Source organism: Tupaia chinensis, unplaced genomic scaffold (genome assembly GCF_000334495.1).
Source record: "Tupaia chinensis unplaced genomic scaffold, TupChi_1.0 Scaffold000303_1, whole genome shotgun sequence".
NCBI classification, from domain to species: domain Eukaryota; kingdom Metazoa; phylum Chordata; class Mammalia; order Scandentia; family Tupaiidae; genus Tupaia; species Tupaia belangeri.
The window spans coordinates 700,872-716,677 of NW_006159793.1; the positions used below are offsets into that span (position 1 = coordinate 700,872).

The 15,806-nt window shown below is 45.2% G+C and overlaps 1 protein-coding gene across 1 annotated transcript in view; it reads left to right on the forward strand.

Moving 5' to 3' along the window:
• AFAP1L1 (actin filament associated protein 1 like 1) overlaps window positions 1-15,806 on the forward strand; it is a 78,855-nt gene that overhangs the window by 5,437 nt on the left and 57,612 nt on the right. The gene's annotated exons all lie outside the window — the stretch shown is intronic.

Consider the following 15,806-nt stretch of genomic DNA (forward strand, 5'->3'; position numbering starts at 1 on the left):
CACAGTCACGTGACTCGAGAATGGAAACAAACCTGGGAACTGGGATTGCTCTTCTCACAGAATATGTGTCTTCCTCTGAGTAAATCGAAACTCACATAACGCACTACCAGGCAGAGAAACCACTTTTATTTTTTCAGTTTGCTATAGAGTGCATGCACTCGCCGGAGAGAGAAAGGGAAAGTGAGAAAGCACCCCTCAGGAGGGATGGCCACGCCACAATCCCTTCTCCATTCTCCTCTTGGGATTTTGGGCACATATGCACATGTGCCTGGCACAATTTTTAAGCCACTGGATCCAGGACACAAACTGTGCAGTCGGCCATGTGGGATTCTCCTCTTTAACTGCTACACCACCTGGCTGGCCTGAAACCATTTTTAATGGAATTCCTCCCAGCAGGATTTCCTGATTCATGAATATCATACAAAAAGAATCTGCCACTGGTAAAGGTAAACCCAGTATCTATAAACCCCACTTTTCACTACACAAGTTAATTAACTTTCTATCCTCAAATGAGGATAAAATATGGATATGATAATATTTATATCTTGGGGTTGTAAATATTAAAAGCATGGAAGATGCTTCTAACAACACATGGGATCCACTCAATAGGTGCTACTAATAATTACAATTTTTATCTGTATTAACATAATGTAACTGTTTTCTAGAGCGTCCCTTGCTCCCTCTGTAAGCTGGTCCTACTCTGATATTTTTTAAGTCTCTATTCCAAGTCTGAGCTACACAACCTTGTGTACAACTCAAAGACAGGCACCATGTTGGGACCAGCAGATGGTATAATGGTTATATCCCTTGACTCCCACGTAGTCAATCACGGTTAGACCCTGGGGCTTAAAACTTATGCCGGACACATGTGCATGCATGCCCAAGGTCCCAAGAGGAGAATGAAGGAGAAGGGATTGTGGCATCATGGTCACCTCCAGGAAGTGATTTCTTGCTTTCTCTCTGCCTCTCTCTGTCTCTCCAATGAGCACACACACCCTCTAGCAAAAAACCTCTCTCTAAAAAAGAAAAAAAAAAAAGATGGGCACTGTGTCATATCTCCTTTGTAGCCCAGGGCTCCTTCATGCTACTTATCTCCTGGAAAAGGATCCCTGACCTTCAATCACTGGATCACCGCCCGACTAACATTTCTGAGTGGCTAATGAGATGCTAAACATATGCCAGCATGTCAGTTTTCTCTTATTTATCCTATCCATTCGTTTCTACTAATTGAGGCTATGGCATCACAATTTTGCTTTCATAAACTTCCCTGTCTTCTTGAAACACCTTTGTAAAGTCCTTGGTTTAAAGTTTCTCTGAGATTTTTTAATGTGCCTTCTTAATATCCAAGGTTATGTCGGATCTCAATGGTTCATGTGAAGTGACTGATTTCCCTAAGGTTCTATTAGTTTCTACTATACAACTAGTTCTCTTGCATACAGTTCAATTCGGTTCAGGATGGGAGTTTCTTTTGCTGCACTACATATTTTGAAGGAGATCACATTGTCTATTGGGCAATTCAAGAAATAATCTGATGCTCTGCTTTCCGTTGAATGAGATTCGTATTGTTCAAGAGATAAGGGAGCCCATTCTCTCTATATCTTGTCTTTACTGGACCAGCTTTTAGATCTATATTAGGGAGGCCAGCAGGTGGTGTGGTGCTTCAGGCACTGGACTCCCACATGGCCGACTGTGGTTCGAGTTGCAGACATGGTGGCTTGAAACGGACACTGGAAGCATGTGCATTCGCACCCAAAATCCCAGGAGGAAAATGAAGGAGAAGGGACTGTGGTGTGCCCATTTCCCCCTGGAGGGTGATTTCTCACTTTCCCTGTCACCGTCTCTCTCTCTCCAGTGAACATGGTCACCCTACTGCAAAAATCTCTTTAAAAAAAAAAAATCTGTTTTAGGAAGGCCACATCTTTCCTATGGGTTCCATTGACCAAGTAGCCTATAGCCCACCCTATACCAAGTTCCTCCTTCAGAGACTCACCACCCAGCTCTGTGAGCAGGGCTGTGAATTCTCATGCAGACTTATCCCTTCCCTGACATTCAGGTTCATTCCCCACTCCTATCAGTAAGAATCTTTTCGAAAGGATCACTTATCTATATTATTATCACCTTTTCCATGTGTTCCATGAGGTCATCTTTGTCAGCCTGAGGACTCAGCAGAGCTGAGTGGTTTAGAAAGTGAACATTCTTGGGTTTGAGTTTTGATTGCAACTTTCTAGCCATATGATCGCAGGCAAATTATGTAATTTCTGTGAACTTCAGTGTCTTCCTTTGAAATGTCCTGGGGAAAGGAAATACACATAGGCTAGCACTCGGATTTGGGTCATATTCTGCCATAGTGTAAGTGGTCAGACAGGGGGCCACAGGACTTGGCCTGCCCTTTTTCCTGCAGTGGCTTCTGCTTGTCACTGGGCGACACTTCCATCTCCTAGCCCCCTTCAGCCTCCATAGTGTTTGGCTTCTCCACTTTCACCATGTTTTTCTTTTTGTTTTTTTTGAGGGATTTTTTTTTTTTCCTCTCCCTCAAATATCAGTTTCAAACCCTTTTTCTCGCATGGGTTAGCATCCTGCCAAGTAAGTTCCTCCTTCCCCACCCTCTGCCAAGAACCTTTCGTTACTCCACTCTCATCTTTGGTCCAGAAAAACAGTCTTGCTTTTGAATAACCACTGGCTTCTCATACCCCTCATACTCTTCTTACTCTTAAAAAAAAAAAAAAAAAAAAAACACCTTGCAAGTGAACCAAAAAAATGAAGCAATGAAGCCATCTGTGTCCTTACCCCGACACATATACACATGCACACACATGAGCACTTGCATGCACACTACCCTTAAGCATTTTCCTCCTCCTTTGCTGCCCAAACTTTTCAAGTAAATGGTCAGCACTCAGAGCCTCCTATCCCTTCCTGCACACTCCTCTCACCTCCTGCAGCCTCACTTTCAGCCATACCCTCTGCTGAAAGCCCCCTGTGAAGGGTCACAAATGGCTTCCACTTCCTTTGGACAGAAGTTTCATCTTTCACCTCTACCAAGTCCATCTGCTGAACTTCTGTAGCTCTGTACACCCTCTGCTTCTTTCTGCATGTATTCTATTTTGCAGAGATGAGAAAAGAGTAGATTTTAAAGTTGGCTAAGTCTATGCTAAATAATCACTACTCCATTCCTCTGCATTTTCTGCCTCTCCTCATGCCCCAACTCATTGTTATAGGTACTCATAGCCCCTGCTCTACTCTTGTCCTAATGCAAGTTACCCAGTTCAGCTGTTCTCTCAGCCTGTAAAACAGGAAGAATGACACCGAAAACTGGGAAACTGAAATGGGATCCTATTGGCCCGGAACCTGGCGCTAGGTCAGGGTAGGTGCTTACTAATTGCTATTCCTCATCTTCTTCCACTCATGTCTCATCTCACTTGCTCTAGCTCTGTCTTCTTGCTCTGTCTTCATGGAGGCCTCCTGCCCCTCTCTTGCTTTGTCTCCCCACCTCATCAGCCCTTCTCTACATTCACTCCTGTAGAAAATCAAGTCCTTCTTTGAGGGCGACCCTCAAATGTCCATCATCTGTCCTGAGCTGGGCTCCATTCCCGCGTTACCTACTGCCTGTGGTACATTTCCATTCGGAGGCCAACTCAACCTCCAAGTGACCCAATGTTGAACTCATTTATTCAACATCAAATCCTGTGGCCCTTCCTGTTTCTCTTTTTCTGTTAACAGCACAACCACGTGAGGAGCTATCGAAGGAAATAGGGGTATTTGTGAACAAGACTAAATTTGAAGCTAGCTGTCCTGTAGAAGAGGTGATAGAAAATATCTCCATAAGGCTGTATAGTAGTTCTCCCCCGTTGTCTACAGGGAATATGTTCCAAGACCTCCAGTGAATGCCTGAACTGCAGAGTACCAAACCCTATATATGTTACATTTTTTCCTATACATGCATATAAATGATAAATTATATTACTATAGATTAGGCACAGGAAGAGATTAACAACATGTAATAATAAAATAGAACAATGATAAGAATATACTGTGGTAAAAGTTATGTGACTTTGCAGTCACTCTTAAATTATCTTACTGTACTGGGTTCACCTATCTTTAGACCATGGTTGACTAGTGTAAGTGAAAACATGGAAAACAAAACCACAGATAATGAGGAGACTGCTACATAAGAGGTCAAACAAAGGCCAATCTGGGCTCAATCTAGAAGCAGACAAATGAAAATAGCTGTTTACTGATTAAATAGGAGTTGCCCAGGGATGCAATGAGCAGAGATTGAGAAGCCACAGAATAGCTCCTATGGGGTCACATCCACGCAGGTTAAGGACTGCTGTCACTTAGTATCAGTATCTAGCAGGTTTCCATAGGCATGACCCTCTTGCACACTTTAGGGGACAGGACTTTTAGAAGTACATACTTCAACCTAAAGCATTCCTTTTTTATTTAGCTATACATTACCTTGTAGCTTTCCATGGGACTTATAAATCCACTATGCTTGAGGGTGGAATTTGAGAAAAGGGCCTGATGCAAGTGAGGACAGTTATCTAAACTATCCATCTGATCATGCTCAAATCCTTGGTGGTCTCTTACTAACTGTAAGATATACTGGGTTGTCAGATAAGTCATGATGTGTTTTTCTACGCAAAAATGTGTCGTGACTTTTCCTGAGACCCAATAACTGCATGCTCACAGAGGCCCTCAAGGTTGAGCTTTCTGCTTTCTGCTTCTGCAGCTCACCTGGATCCCCTGCCCACCTCTTGTTCTGGGGTGTCCTCACATGGCCCTTACTCAGTCCAGCTTTGAATACTGTATGCTTGGTTCACTCCTGCTCCTCCTTACCTCTCTGATCAGACATTACCACCCCAAAGCAATGTTTCCCAGTCTCCTAAGCTACATCCCCCTATTATAGGTGCTCAGGGCACTCTATATTTCTCCTTAGTTGCCATTTTTGCAATTTCAATGAACTGTGGAATTGAATGAACTGTTAAGGTGAGCTATGATGACAAGTCCTTCTTAATTTGTTTGTTGCCCCTTCCCCCAGCACCTAGTGTAATGCTTGGCATGCAGTAGATGTTCAATAAATGTCTGTCGAGATGATAAATAAATGAGAATAAGAGAATACCATTCACAGAGGAGCTGGATATGGCCACTCTCAGTTCGAGATCCTCCACTTCAGGGACCAGCAGTTAGCGTAATGGCTATGTCGCTGGACTCCCACGTAGTCGACCGCGGTTCGAGTCCCAGACCCAGTGGCTTAAAACTCACGTTGGGCTGTGTGCGTGCGTGCCCAAGATCCCGAGAGGAGAATGGAGGAGAAGGAATTTCAGCATGGCCATCCCCCCTGGGGGGGTGATTTCTCACTTTCTGTCTCTCTGTCTCTCTCTGTCTATCTGGCGAGCGCACGCGCCCTATAGCAAAAACCTCTCCAAAAAAAGAAAAAAAGAAAAAAAAGAGATCCTCCACTTCAGTGATTTTCATTTTGAAGACGCGTTATCATTACCTATCATTGCCTTTGTCTTCGTCCTTTATATGACTGAATCCTAAATTCTGTTGATTATCTCTGATGGCTTATTCTCTGAAGTTTTTCTGTGGGAGCTTCCTGTTTCTATTCTCATCTTCTCTAACCTGCCTTGAAGACCACCCTACTTGTCTAAAACAATGTTTTCTCAAAGCTAGCTGGGCTCAGAATCAGACCTTGTGGGACCTACTGAAATGCACCCCCCATAGAGGGCCCAGGAGTTGGTACAGTGGTATTACAATTGGAATCAGATGGGACGGGTTCTGGGTTCTGGGTTCATATCCTGACACCCTCCCTGAGCATGCTGGGCACAAGTGTGCACATACCTGTGATCCAGGCTGGCTGAGTCTGAGGGTAAATAGAGGCCTTAGGACTCCATTGAGAGTACCTGTCTCTCTCCCTCTCTCCTCCCTTACACTCAATAAATAAATTGAAAGAAAAATAATACACCCCCAGAGATCTGATCAGTGGGTCTGGAGTACGATTTTTAAAAGGCCAGATGATTCTGATGTGCTCACAGGGGTGGCAAGCACTGTTCCCAGGCCTTGGTTTTACCACCACCCTTGGCCCTGCTCACAACCTTCTGGGATTCTCTGTTGCTTACTCTAGCTCTGCCTTTCACACTTTCAAACTAGTGGAAATCTGGATCTGGGTCTTTTACCCAGAGCTGTCTGCTGAGAAATCAAAAGGTCTCATTTCACTGCGTAGTTCTGAGCCCCAGATTGATGGCTTGAAAACTATGCTGGGCACATATGCACGGCCAGAATCCTGAGAAGAGAATGAAGGAGAAGGGATTGCAGCGTGGTATCCCCCCAGGAGGGATGCTTTCATGCTTTCTCTCTATTGCCCCCCACTCTCGACTTCTCTATCTGGTGAGTGCATGCTCCATGTAACAATTTTTAAAGGCATGCAATTTTAAAAATGATGGCCCATAATATATCTAAACCCCCAAAATAATACAAAATCAAATCAAATCTGTGTAAAATGGACCTCCAGAGATACACTGTGTTTCTCTCAGACTTCTCCCCAAGTCCCATCTGCCCTCCACCATGGTCACCTAGGTTATGTGAACTTCATTCACCAATAAATGTCTCAATACACAGTGCCAGCGTGGAAATGAACCTGGACACAAAAGCACAACTCCCGCATCCTACCCCTGGCTTGCTCACTCCCTTCTGTAATATGAAAACATACATTTTTATACAGGTTTTATCTTTTAGAGGCATTTTCACTTTTACCAGTTGTGTTCACCCCAGCTTAGCCTCAGGTGTGTTGAGCACCCTGGAGTGCCTCCTGCAGAGGCTGGGCAACCCGTGCCCATGGCAATCACACACGTTCTCACTTCGCAGTCATTCACAGGAGGGTCGCTGTGGCCAAGAAGGAACCCATGGACTAAAGGGAATTACTAGGCAGAGAATTGACCACTGAAGTCCTTTCTCCGGTGACCCTTCTGTCTCTGGATTTCTCTTCTGTGACTTCTTACAACCTTGGCAACAGCCCTGTGAAATGGACAGCAGAGACATTCTCCCCATTGGACAGAGGCAAAAACTGAGGTTCTAGAACGTTTCTCTGCTATTCCCCCTTCCTAAAAGAGGCCAGCTCATCACTATTCCCTGTAGACATTTCCCTGCCACATGCCCCCTCTGACTTTGGGTTACCACCACCCTTCTCGGTCGGGGCTTTTTGAAGGTTTCATGGCCCTTTTTAAACTGTGTCCTCTCTGCAATAGAGTCTTAAGGTGTGTGGTTGTCTTCTACGTCATAATTTAGTGTCTAACACACAGCTAATGCCTAATAGTTATGGTCAGATGCTACCTATATTGAGCGCTCACCTGACTCAAACAGGAAGTGGGGCTGTCATATCTCCATTTTACAGTTGGAGAAACTGAGGCTTCAAAAGCTCACTTTATCTATTCAGCCCTGCCAGCCTCCAAACCTGCGTTCTTTAGCCTCACTTGCCACTGCTTGCTTCTGTATGAACGTTGGAATGCCATCCCTGGGTTAGTTATAGAAGGAAGTTACTGGGTAGAAATTTCAAGGTGAGATAGGGAAGGTGTAGAAAAGAAGGGGAGGGAAAGGGGATAGGAACAATTCCAGGAGACACCCATCAAGGTAGGGATACAGCCAGACAGCCCCGTGAAGTTTTGTTTCTCTCCCTCTACTCTTCCTGCTGCAACCCTTAGAGTTCTGGTATTTCAAATTCAAGAAGCTCTCACACTCCTGGAATGAGCAAAAGGCTGACCCAGGAGGGCCCAGGCAGGCTTTGTCCCATTGAAAATTCCATTCGGGGAATCCCGCTTGGGGCGTGGAGGTACAGACCCAGCCTGGTGTGATTCTTCTCGCTGGCACAGCTGTCAGGCTGCAGCGGGGCAGAATGTGGCACCACATTGCAGGCATTCCAGCGTGGAGGGCTTACCGACAGCACTCCTCACAGAAGGCAAGCTCTGGAGCTTTTTATAGCCCTCTAAGAACCTAAAGGAAAACTGATCTCCTGAGAGAGAGAAGTGGTGCACGTGTCTTTTCCAGGCACCAGTCCCTTGATCGTGTAGTCCCCAGATGCCCACAACTCGATTTAGGGCAAGAGTCATAGCTAAGTGAGCAGTGTGGTGTGGTAGAAGCAAGCCACTCTCGGGAAATGGGAATCTCAACCCAGTCCTTGAGTCCTCTTCTTGGACTCCAGTTTCTTCACCTGTCAGGGCAAAGTATTACAGTACAGATGCTGACAGACCTCAGCCCATGGGCCAAATCTGACCTTCCACCTGTTTATGCAAGTCTTCTTGGAACACAGCCATGCCCATTCACTATGTATTATTTATGGCTACTGTCTCAATACAAAGGCAGAGTTGAGTAGCTGAAACAGAAGCTATATGTAGCCTACAAATTCTAAAATATGTACTACCTTGCCTTTCACTGCCAACCTCTGGATTAGGCTATAGAGATGTTGGAAGTAATTGCTAAGAGCACTGGCAAAAAGGGTGAGGGTGAGCCCAGACTGAGGAATGAAGCACTCTCCTTAATCCATACAAGAGTGTGTATTCGAGAACAGAGCTGGAAGGGCCTCAGAAGCCATTTACCAGTGTTTGTCGAATTGCTTTAGCTTCAGAATTCTTTTGCAAATAAAATCTTAAGCAATAGAGCCACTCTGGGTGAAGTAGGATGAGAATGCTTACGCACAGCCTACCCGATCCACCTACTCCCAAGGTAGCCTCAAAGGAAAGCTCCTACAGACTTCACCAGAAGAGCACCAGAAAACCTCTTATCTAATCCTATGCCTTTCATTTTACAGTGATAAACTCTAATTGGCTTTTCAGGCAACCACAAATGTGGTCACAGGCGTCAGAAGAGCGTAGACATACCCCTGCTAGGGAGAATACCTGTCCATGGGCTTCACAGGCCCCAGAGCTACTATTAGTGCATGTGTGGCCATTAAGTGCTTTTGCTGACCCAGCAACCCACAGGGACTCAGGGCTACACTTGGCCAGGACACATGGCTGACAGCTGCCCATACTTTATCATGGCTTTGTCGAGGTTCTAGAGCCTTTTTTCTGAAATCACCAGAACAAAACAAAAAATAATAATAATAATTGAATTGAACCATATTTTTAAATTCTCATTCATACAAAGACACATTGTTTAAAAATTCAGAACCTATCTTACAAGTGACATAATTTATTCATTTCTTTCCCCTTTTTTTTTTCAAAAAACTGTTATTCAACAGGAAAATAATTTTTTTAAATCTCCCTCTTTTATTTTCAAAAAATTGTTATTCAACAGATAAAAAACAAATTTTAAATCAGTGGCATCTTAGAATGGATAAGTTATGATAATTTATGCTAGAGCTTTCTTTTCAAGATGGAATCAGATTTATTCATTTGTAGAATAAATATTTACTCTTCCTGCCTGCTCTTGTTGAAGAGTTTGCTGAGAGCAGATCCCACTGATATGAAACCAAGAGGATTTTTTTAGCTGCTTTCAAACCAAGGAGAAAACTGATCTCCTGGGAGTGTGCCAGGAAGCCAGAGAGACTAATGGCTTTTCCTCACCCCTAGCCAGCAACCAGGTGCCACTCAGGGGTTATAGAAGGGAAGCTCAGAGTCCCTGTGACCCTAAGTCTCCCAATGTGGCAGAGAAAGTGACACTTTTTCACCCTCATCCGTGACATGAGGTTGTATGTGGTCAGCATCCATCAAAGATAATACATAAGAGACCAGGGGGCACAAGAAACATGCTGTAGCCAAGGACCTCAAGAACACTACAGGGATGGCATTGCAGGTGGAGATAATGGTGGAGAGGAAAGAAGAAAGGACCAGAAGGGTGCTGAGGAAGCAAAGCAGGACAGCATGCCTGAGCCTAGAGAGCAGGCTAGGTGGCACCCTTCCAGAGAGTAGGGTCTTATTCTCCAGGTCTCTAACTTGGAAGTGTCCAGTTAAAGGCTGTGTTGCTTGTGATCTGTACCTAATAATAGAGGCAAGGAAATGCCAAAGCCAAGACTATTGGCACAGTGTCAGATTGCCTAAATTGAATCCCGGCTCTGCTCCTTCTATTCAATCCCCTGAGTCTCAGTTTCTTCAGCCAAAATGAAGATAACAATCTCTTATCCACCTATGAGAGATAATTGGATTCTTGTAAGAGAAACACTCAGGACACAGAAAGCATTTAACTTTTTAAAAAATAAAGCAAATCAGCAGGTGGCACGGAAGTTAAGGTGGCTGGATCCCACATGGTCTACTGAATAGTTCCAGTTCCAGACCCAGAGGCTTGAAAATCATGTTGAATGGATTTGGTGTATGCCCCAAATCCTGAGAATGGAGGAAAAGGGATTGTGGCATGGTCATTCTCTCTGGAGGGTGATTTCTCACTTTTTCTCTGTGTCTCTTGTGAGTGCACTCTATAGCAAACTAAAAAAATAGAAGGAAATGTCTGAGAACACAGGTTTGCAAGTGATTGCCTTTCCCAATAAATCAGAGAGGAGTCCAAGCTGTCACTCTGACACTCGCTCTCTTTCTCTGCCTTCCCACCCTGGGAAAGGCTGGAATGACAGAGGAATCGGGCAGCACGTGGAGCATGTGAAGATCTCCACTGCACATGTCACACAGGCAAGCTGCTGTCCTGGCCTTGGGGACCTATTAAGGAGCTGTGAGGTTATGATATGGTGTAATATGGGGAAACAATGAAAGCCAGCAGTAGCTAGAGAGAGACTGGAGAGAGGTGACCAGTTAGGAGCTGCAGCAAGGATTTCAGGTGAGCAGCAGACTGTGAGATTAGGCTCACCACAATGCTTCAGGTAAAAGCACCAATACATACAACTAAACTCCCCATTTCCAAATATTAACTGGGCAGAACTTTCAGTCTAATGGGGAAGCAGGGAGACATTTGTCTGGGACTTCTCAAGACTCAAGACATCCATTCCCACAACCTTCAATTGACATTTTTAGATCTCCAACTTCAACCGCAGAGGCAGGAATCACCCCAGGGGTCTCCGAGAGCTGCCTGGGGAAGCAGGGCTCCCTGAGGGGTGGATTCCCAAGGACCTGACCCAGACCCAGATCCAGAATTAGCACAGGGAGGCTTCTGTAGGCAAAGGAGGAGAAAGGGAGGATCTTCACTCAGGGTGGCCATTCTGAGCCCATTCTCTCACCTCCCTCTAGAATGTCTTATCTAACCCCTGGTGATGCCTCACCCTCCTGTGCTCACTAACACAGCAACATCGGTAATAACAACAAACCTGAGACCAGCAGATGGCATAATGGTTACATCACTGGACTCCCCAGATGGCTGACCATGGCTTGAGTCCCAGACCCAGCAGCTTAAAACTCATACTAGGCATGTGTACGTGCATGCCCAAAATCCCAAGAGAAAAATGGAGGAAAAGGGATTGCGGCATGTCCATCCCCTCCTGGGGGATGATTTCTCACTTTCTGTCTCTCTCTCTCTCTCTCTGTCTCTCTAGCAAGCACATGCACCCTATAGCAAAAACTCTCTCTAAAAAACCAATAATAAAATAATAATGATGAACCTTTACAACACAGTCTAGCTGTGCCTGGCACATTGCATTACACCCCAACATACATTACCTCCCTTTCTCTTTACTACAACTTTGTGAAGTACTGTGTGTGTGTATGTGTAAGAATTATTTATTTTATTATATTTATTACTGTTATTTTTTTTTTTAATTCACCAGAGAAAGAAGAGAGAAAGCAAGCCTCCAGGTCTAGGATTCAAATGACGGTTGGCCATGTGGGAGTCCAGTGCCTTAACCACCACACTACCTGCTGGTCCCCAAAGTAAATGTTCTTATTATCTCTGTCTAGGTGAGGTGACTTCACCTGCTTTGGGCCACTGGTGAAAGAAGGCAAATCCTAGGTTTGATTCTGGGTTTTTCTCGCCCAGGCTCTCAGCATCCCAACTACCCACTGTGCTGACTCATCCTCTCAAGCCAGCCACTTGCCTGTGCACCCCCGCCCCAAACCTTGACTCAGCTCCTCTTGGAAGGGACACTGACCTCTCTTCTTAGTTCTTCTTTCAGACTACCAAGAGTTCTCTGTACAGTGGACCTAATACTGTGATATTAGAGCTGCCACCCACTGGGCCAGGTGGCCCCCAGAGCCCCAGCACTCCAGGCAGTAAGTCTGTCCCACCCTTCCTCTCTTCCTGCCCCCAGCAGCCCTTCCATGCTTGAAGACAGTCATCATAGGCAGGATTCACAGGCCCTACCTGGGCTATGGGCCTTCCTCTGAATTCCAGGCAGTAGGTTAGTGCCTGCCCTGAGCACTGCTGTGAACCCCTCACTATGCTGGGCACTGGGCAGCTGTCAGAAATACTGAGTCAGCTAGCATCTCTATACAGGGCTCACACTCTAATGGAGAAGGACAAGCCATCTGCTCTGTAGCACAGAGCAGGTGGTCTCACCTGTCCAGGAAGGCAGGCCCAGCCTCCTGGCAAAGTAGCATCTAAACTGACACAAAGAATGAGCAGGTACTCTCTAGGGAGTGGAGGAGACTTCGGATAACTGTCTACTTGGTGTGCGTCAGCAACTGTTGCAAGCGCTTTCTGTAATACCTCGCTGCAGCCTCAGGACAGCCCTGTCAAGGTAGTTGTGTTATTATCCCACTTTTGCAGATGAGGAAACTGAGTCACAGAGAAGTTGAATAACTTGCCAAGGCCACACATTGACTAAGAGATGGCAGCTGGAGGAAAACAGGTCATGCAGAGGAAAGGCCACAAACAAATGGCATTGGGGTGTGGTCTCATATAGAAAATAGGCCAGGAACAGTTTAAAAAAAAAAAATCATGTTTTCAAAACTAAATCAAACGGAACAAAACTAAATACATTCTGGGTTCCAGTTCGTGTAGCCCGAGGCACCTGTTTATGGTTCTCTGGTTCCTTTATCATTCTGAGGTTCCGTTTGCCTTTCTGGATGGGGCGCTGATCAGTCTCATCTCCTGACTGGGTTCCTACCCAGGGGTTGAGAGTGGGGTGGAAGGATGGCGCATTCGCTATTAACCACAACCAACCCATTTACAAAACTTTGCCTTACAGAGTGCTGTCACTTCTCACCAGCATGGTCAGACATGACATGACACATCCAAGACAACAGCCTTGGATGGTGGCAGCACAGTCAGGATCGCCCCACTTAGATATTGAGGAAAATGAGGTTCAGAGACATGAAGTGACTTGCTCAAGGCCACACATCCAGTAAGGAGTTTGAAAGTACATCTGCTTTTATCAAACCACAGCTCGACTCCATTATACCAAAACACAGTGTACAGGGGAGGCCAGCCCTGGCATCGGTGGCCTCCTGCAAGTTCTGCAAATTCTCCAGGCCTCAGTTTCTTGTCAGTACCATGTGGGGTTACTGCCAAGATTCAGTGAGGGAGGTAATAGGCAAAGTGTTAGACACAGAGAATATTCCCACAAAAGGTAGCATAGAGCAGTCAGAATGAATGAACACCGTAACAGGTGATAACATGGATCAATCATAACAGCATAGCATATTTTTTAAAATCACAAAAGGGGGACCAGTTATTGGTGTCATGCTTAAGGAGGCTGGATCCTATGTGGTCATCTGAATGGATCAAGTCTTGGATCCCAGTGTCTTGAAAAACACATGTGTGTGCATGCCCAAAATCCTGAGAGGAGAATGGAGGAGAAGGGATTGTAATGTGACTGTCTCCCATGGAGGGATGCTTTCTCTATCCCTTGCTCTCTCTATGGCAAGCATACATACCCTCTGGCAAATTAAAAATATAAAAAGTCACAAAGGTTACTTACAGCATTATACCCTCATAACAAAGTTAAAAACAACTAAAAATTTCTAAATTATTTTATTTTCAGAAGTCCATCTATTGGGACGTCTATTAAAGTCATGACACTTTTTTTTGTTTTTTGTTTGTTTGTTTGTGTTTTTTTTTCTTTTTCTTTTTTTTTCTTTTTTTTTTTTTGCTATAGGCACATGCGCTCGTCAGACAGACAGAGAGACAGAGAGACAGAAAGCGAGAAATCACCCCCCAGGGGGGATGGCCACGCCACAATCCCTTCTCTCCTCCATTCTCCTCTCTGGATCTTGGGCACGCACACATGCACACGCGCCTGGCGTGATCTTTAAGCCACCAGGTCCAGGATGCAAACCGCTGTCGACTACGTGGGAGTCCAGCAACATAGCCATTACACTAACTGCTGATCCCCATGACACATTTTTTCTGACAACCCAATAGTTGCAGTAAAAGCATACACAAGGAAAAGCAAAGGCATGATGAACACAGCTTGCCTGATGATTGTTAGGTTGGGCAGAGGAGGTAGAAAGATGGGACCATACAGTTAGATGTAAAATGTGATCAAGACCCTGGCTTTGCTATGAATGGTAGGTGTATATTAATGCTACTACATTACCAAAAATAATGATTGCATACATACATAAAAGTGGGAACACACAGGCCAATGATGAGAATATCTCATGATGCCAGAATTAAGATTAATTTAATTCGGGATCAGCAGATGGCATAATGGTTATGTCGCAGGACTCCCACGTTGTTAACCATGGTTCGAGTCCCAAACCTAGTGACTTAAAACTCATGCTGGGTGGGCACCAGCAGTTAGCGTAATGGCTATGTCGCTGGACTCCCACGTAGTCGACCATGGTTCGAGTCCCGGTCCCGGCTTAAACTCACGCTGGGCACGTGTGCGTGCATGCCTAAGACCCCGAGAGGAGAATGGAGGAGAAGGGATTGCGGCGTGGCCATCCCCCCCGGGGGGTGATTTCTCGCTTTCTGTCTCTCTGTCTCTCTCTGTCTGTCTGGCGAGTGCACACACCCCATAGCAAAAACCTCTCAAAAAAAAAAAACCTCATGCTGGGTGCATGTGCATGCGTGCCCAAGATCCCAAGGAGAAAATGGAGGAGAAGGGATTATGATGTGGCCATCCTCCATGAGGGATGATCCTCACTTTCTGTCTCTCTGTCTCTCCAGCAAGTTAGCACCCTATAGCAAAAATCTCTCTCGAAAAAAAAAAAAAAAAAAAAAGATTGCAATTTCTGTCTACCTGAGGTCCTATTTTTTAAAAAGACGTAAAAGTGTTAGGCACAGTACCCAACATATAGGAGGTATTCAATAAGTGCTGGCTGTCATTCTTGGATGCCTTTATTACTTTTTGCATAATCCAGATACGCTTAGAGGCTTTGATGTCCGCCAAGAGAGGCTGGTGAGACGGGTCTCCAAATTCAGACTCAGAAGCAGGAAGCTTCAGCCCTCTCTAAACCTGAGGCTGGTCCCCACCCTAGTGAAGGAACACCAGTGGGGAATGGTCAGGAGCCTCATTGCTGGCTCCAGTAAGCATTGTGAGCAGGGCCCCTGTTAGAAGAAGGCAAGAAGATTATATAATGCAGCAATGGAAAGTTTAGGTTCTCATTAGGTTAAGTTTAAGTGAATCTTTGTCTGGTGGCTATGTGCTTTTAGACAAGCAAATGGGCCTCTCTGGGCCTCCCTTGGTTCATGTATAAAATGACAGATAAAAACAGAACCTTCCTCACAGGGTCATTGGACTAAATGAAGTAATCCATGCAAAATGCTCATGACATCTGCAACATCACTTAGAAGCTTGAAAATACTACCTGCTTTTATCATCAAGCAACCCAGACCACTCCCCAGGCTTGCTGCTATTTCCCCAAGTCTTTTGGTGCAGGCTGCTGAAAACGGAAACAGCTGCCATCTTGTGTGTGTAACAGTTTTCCACTTCCTCCTGGAACTGTTTCCTCTGTGAGCTAAACAGGGAGGAATCTTCAGACAAAGAAACAATT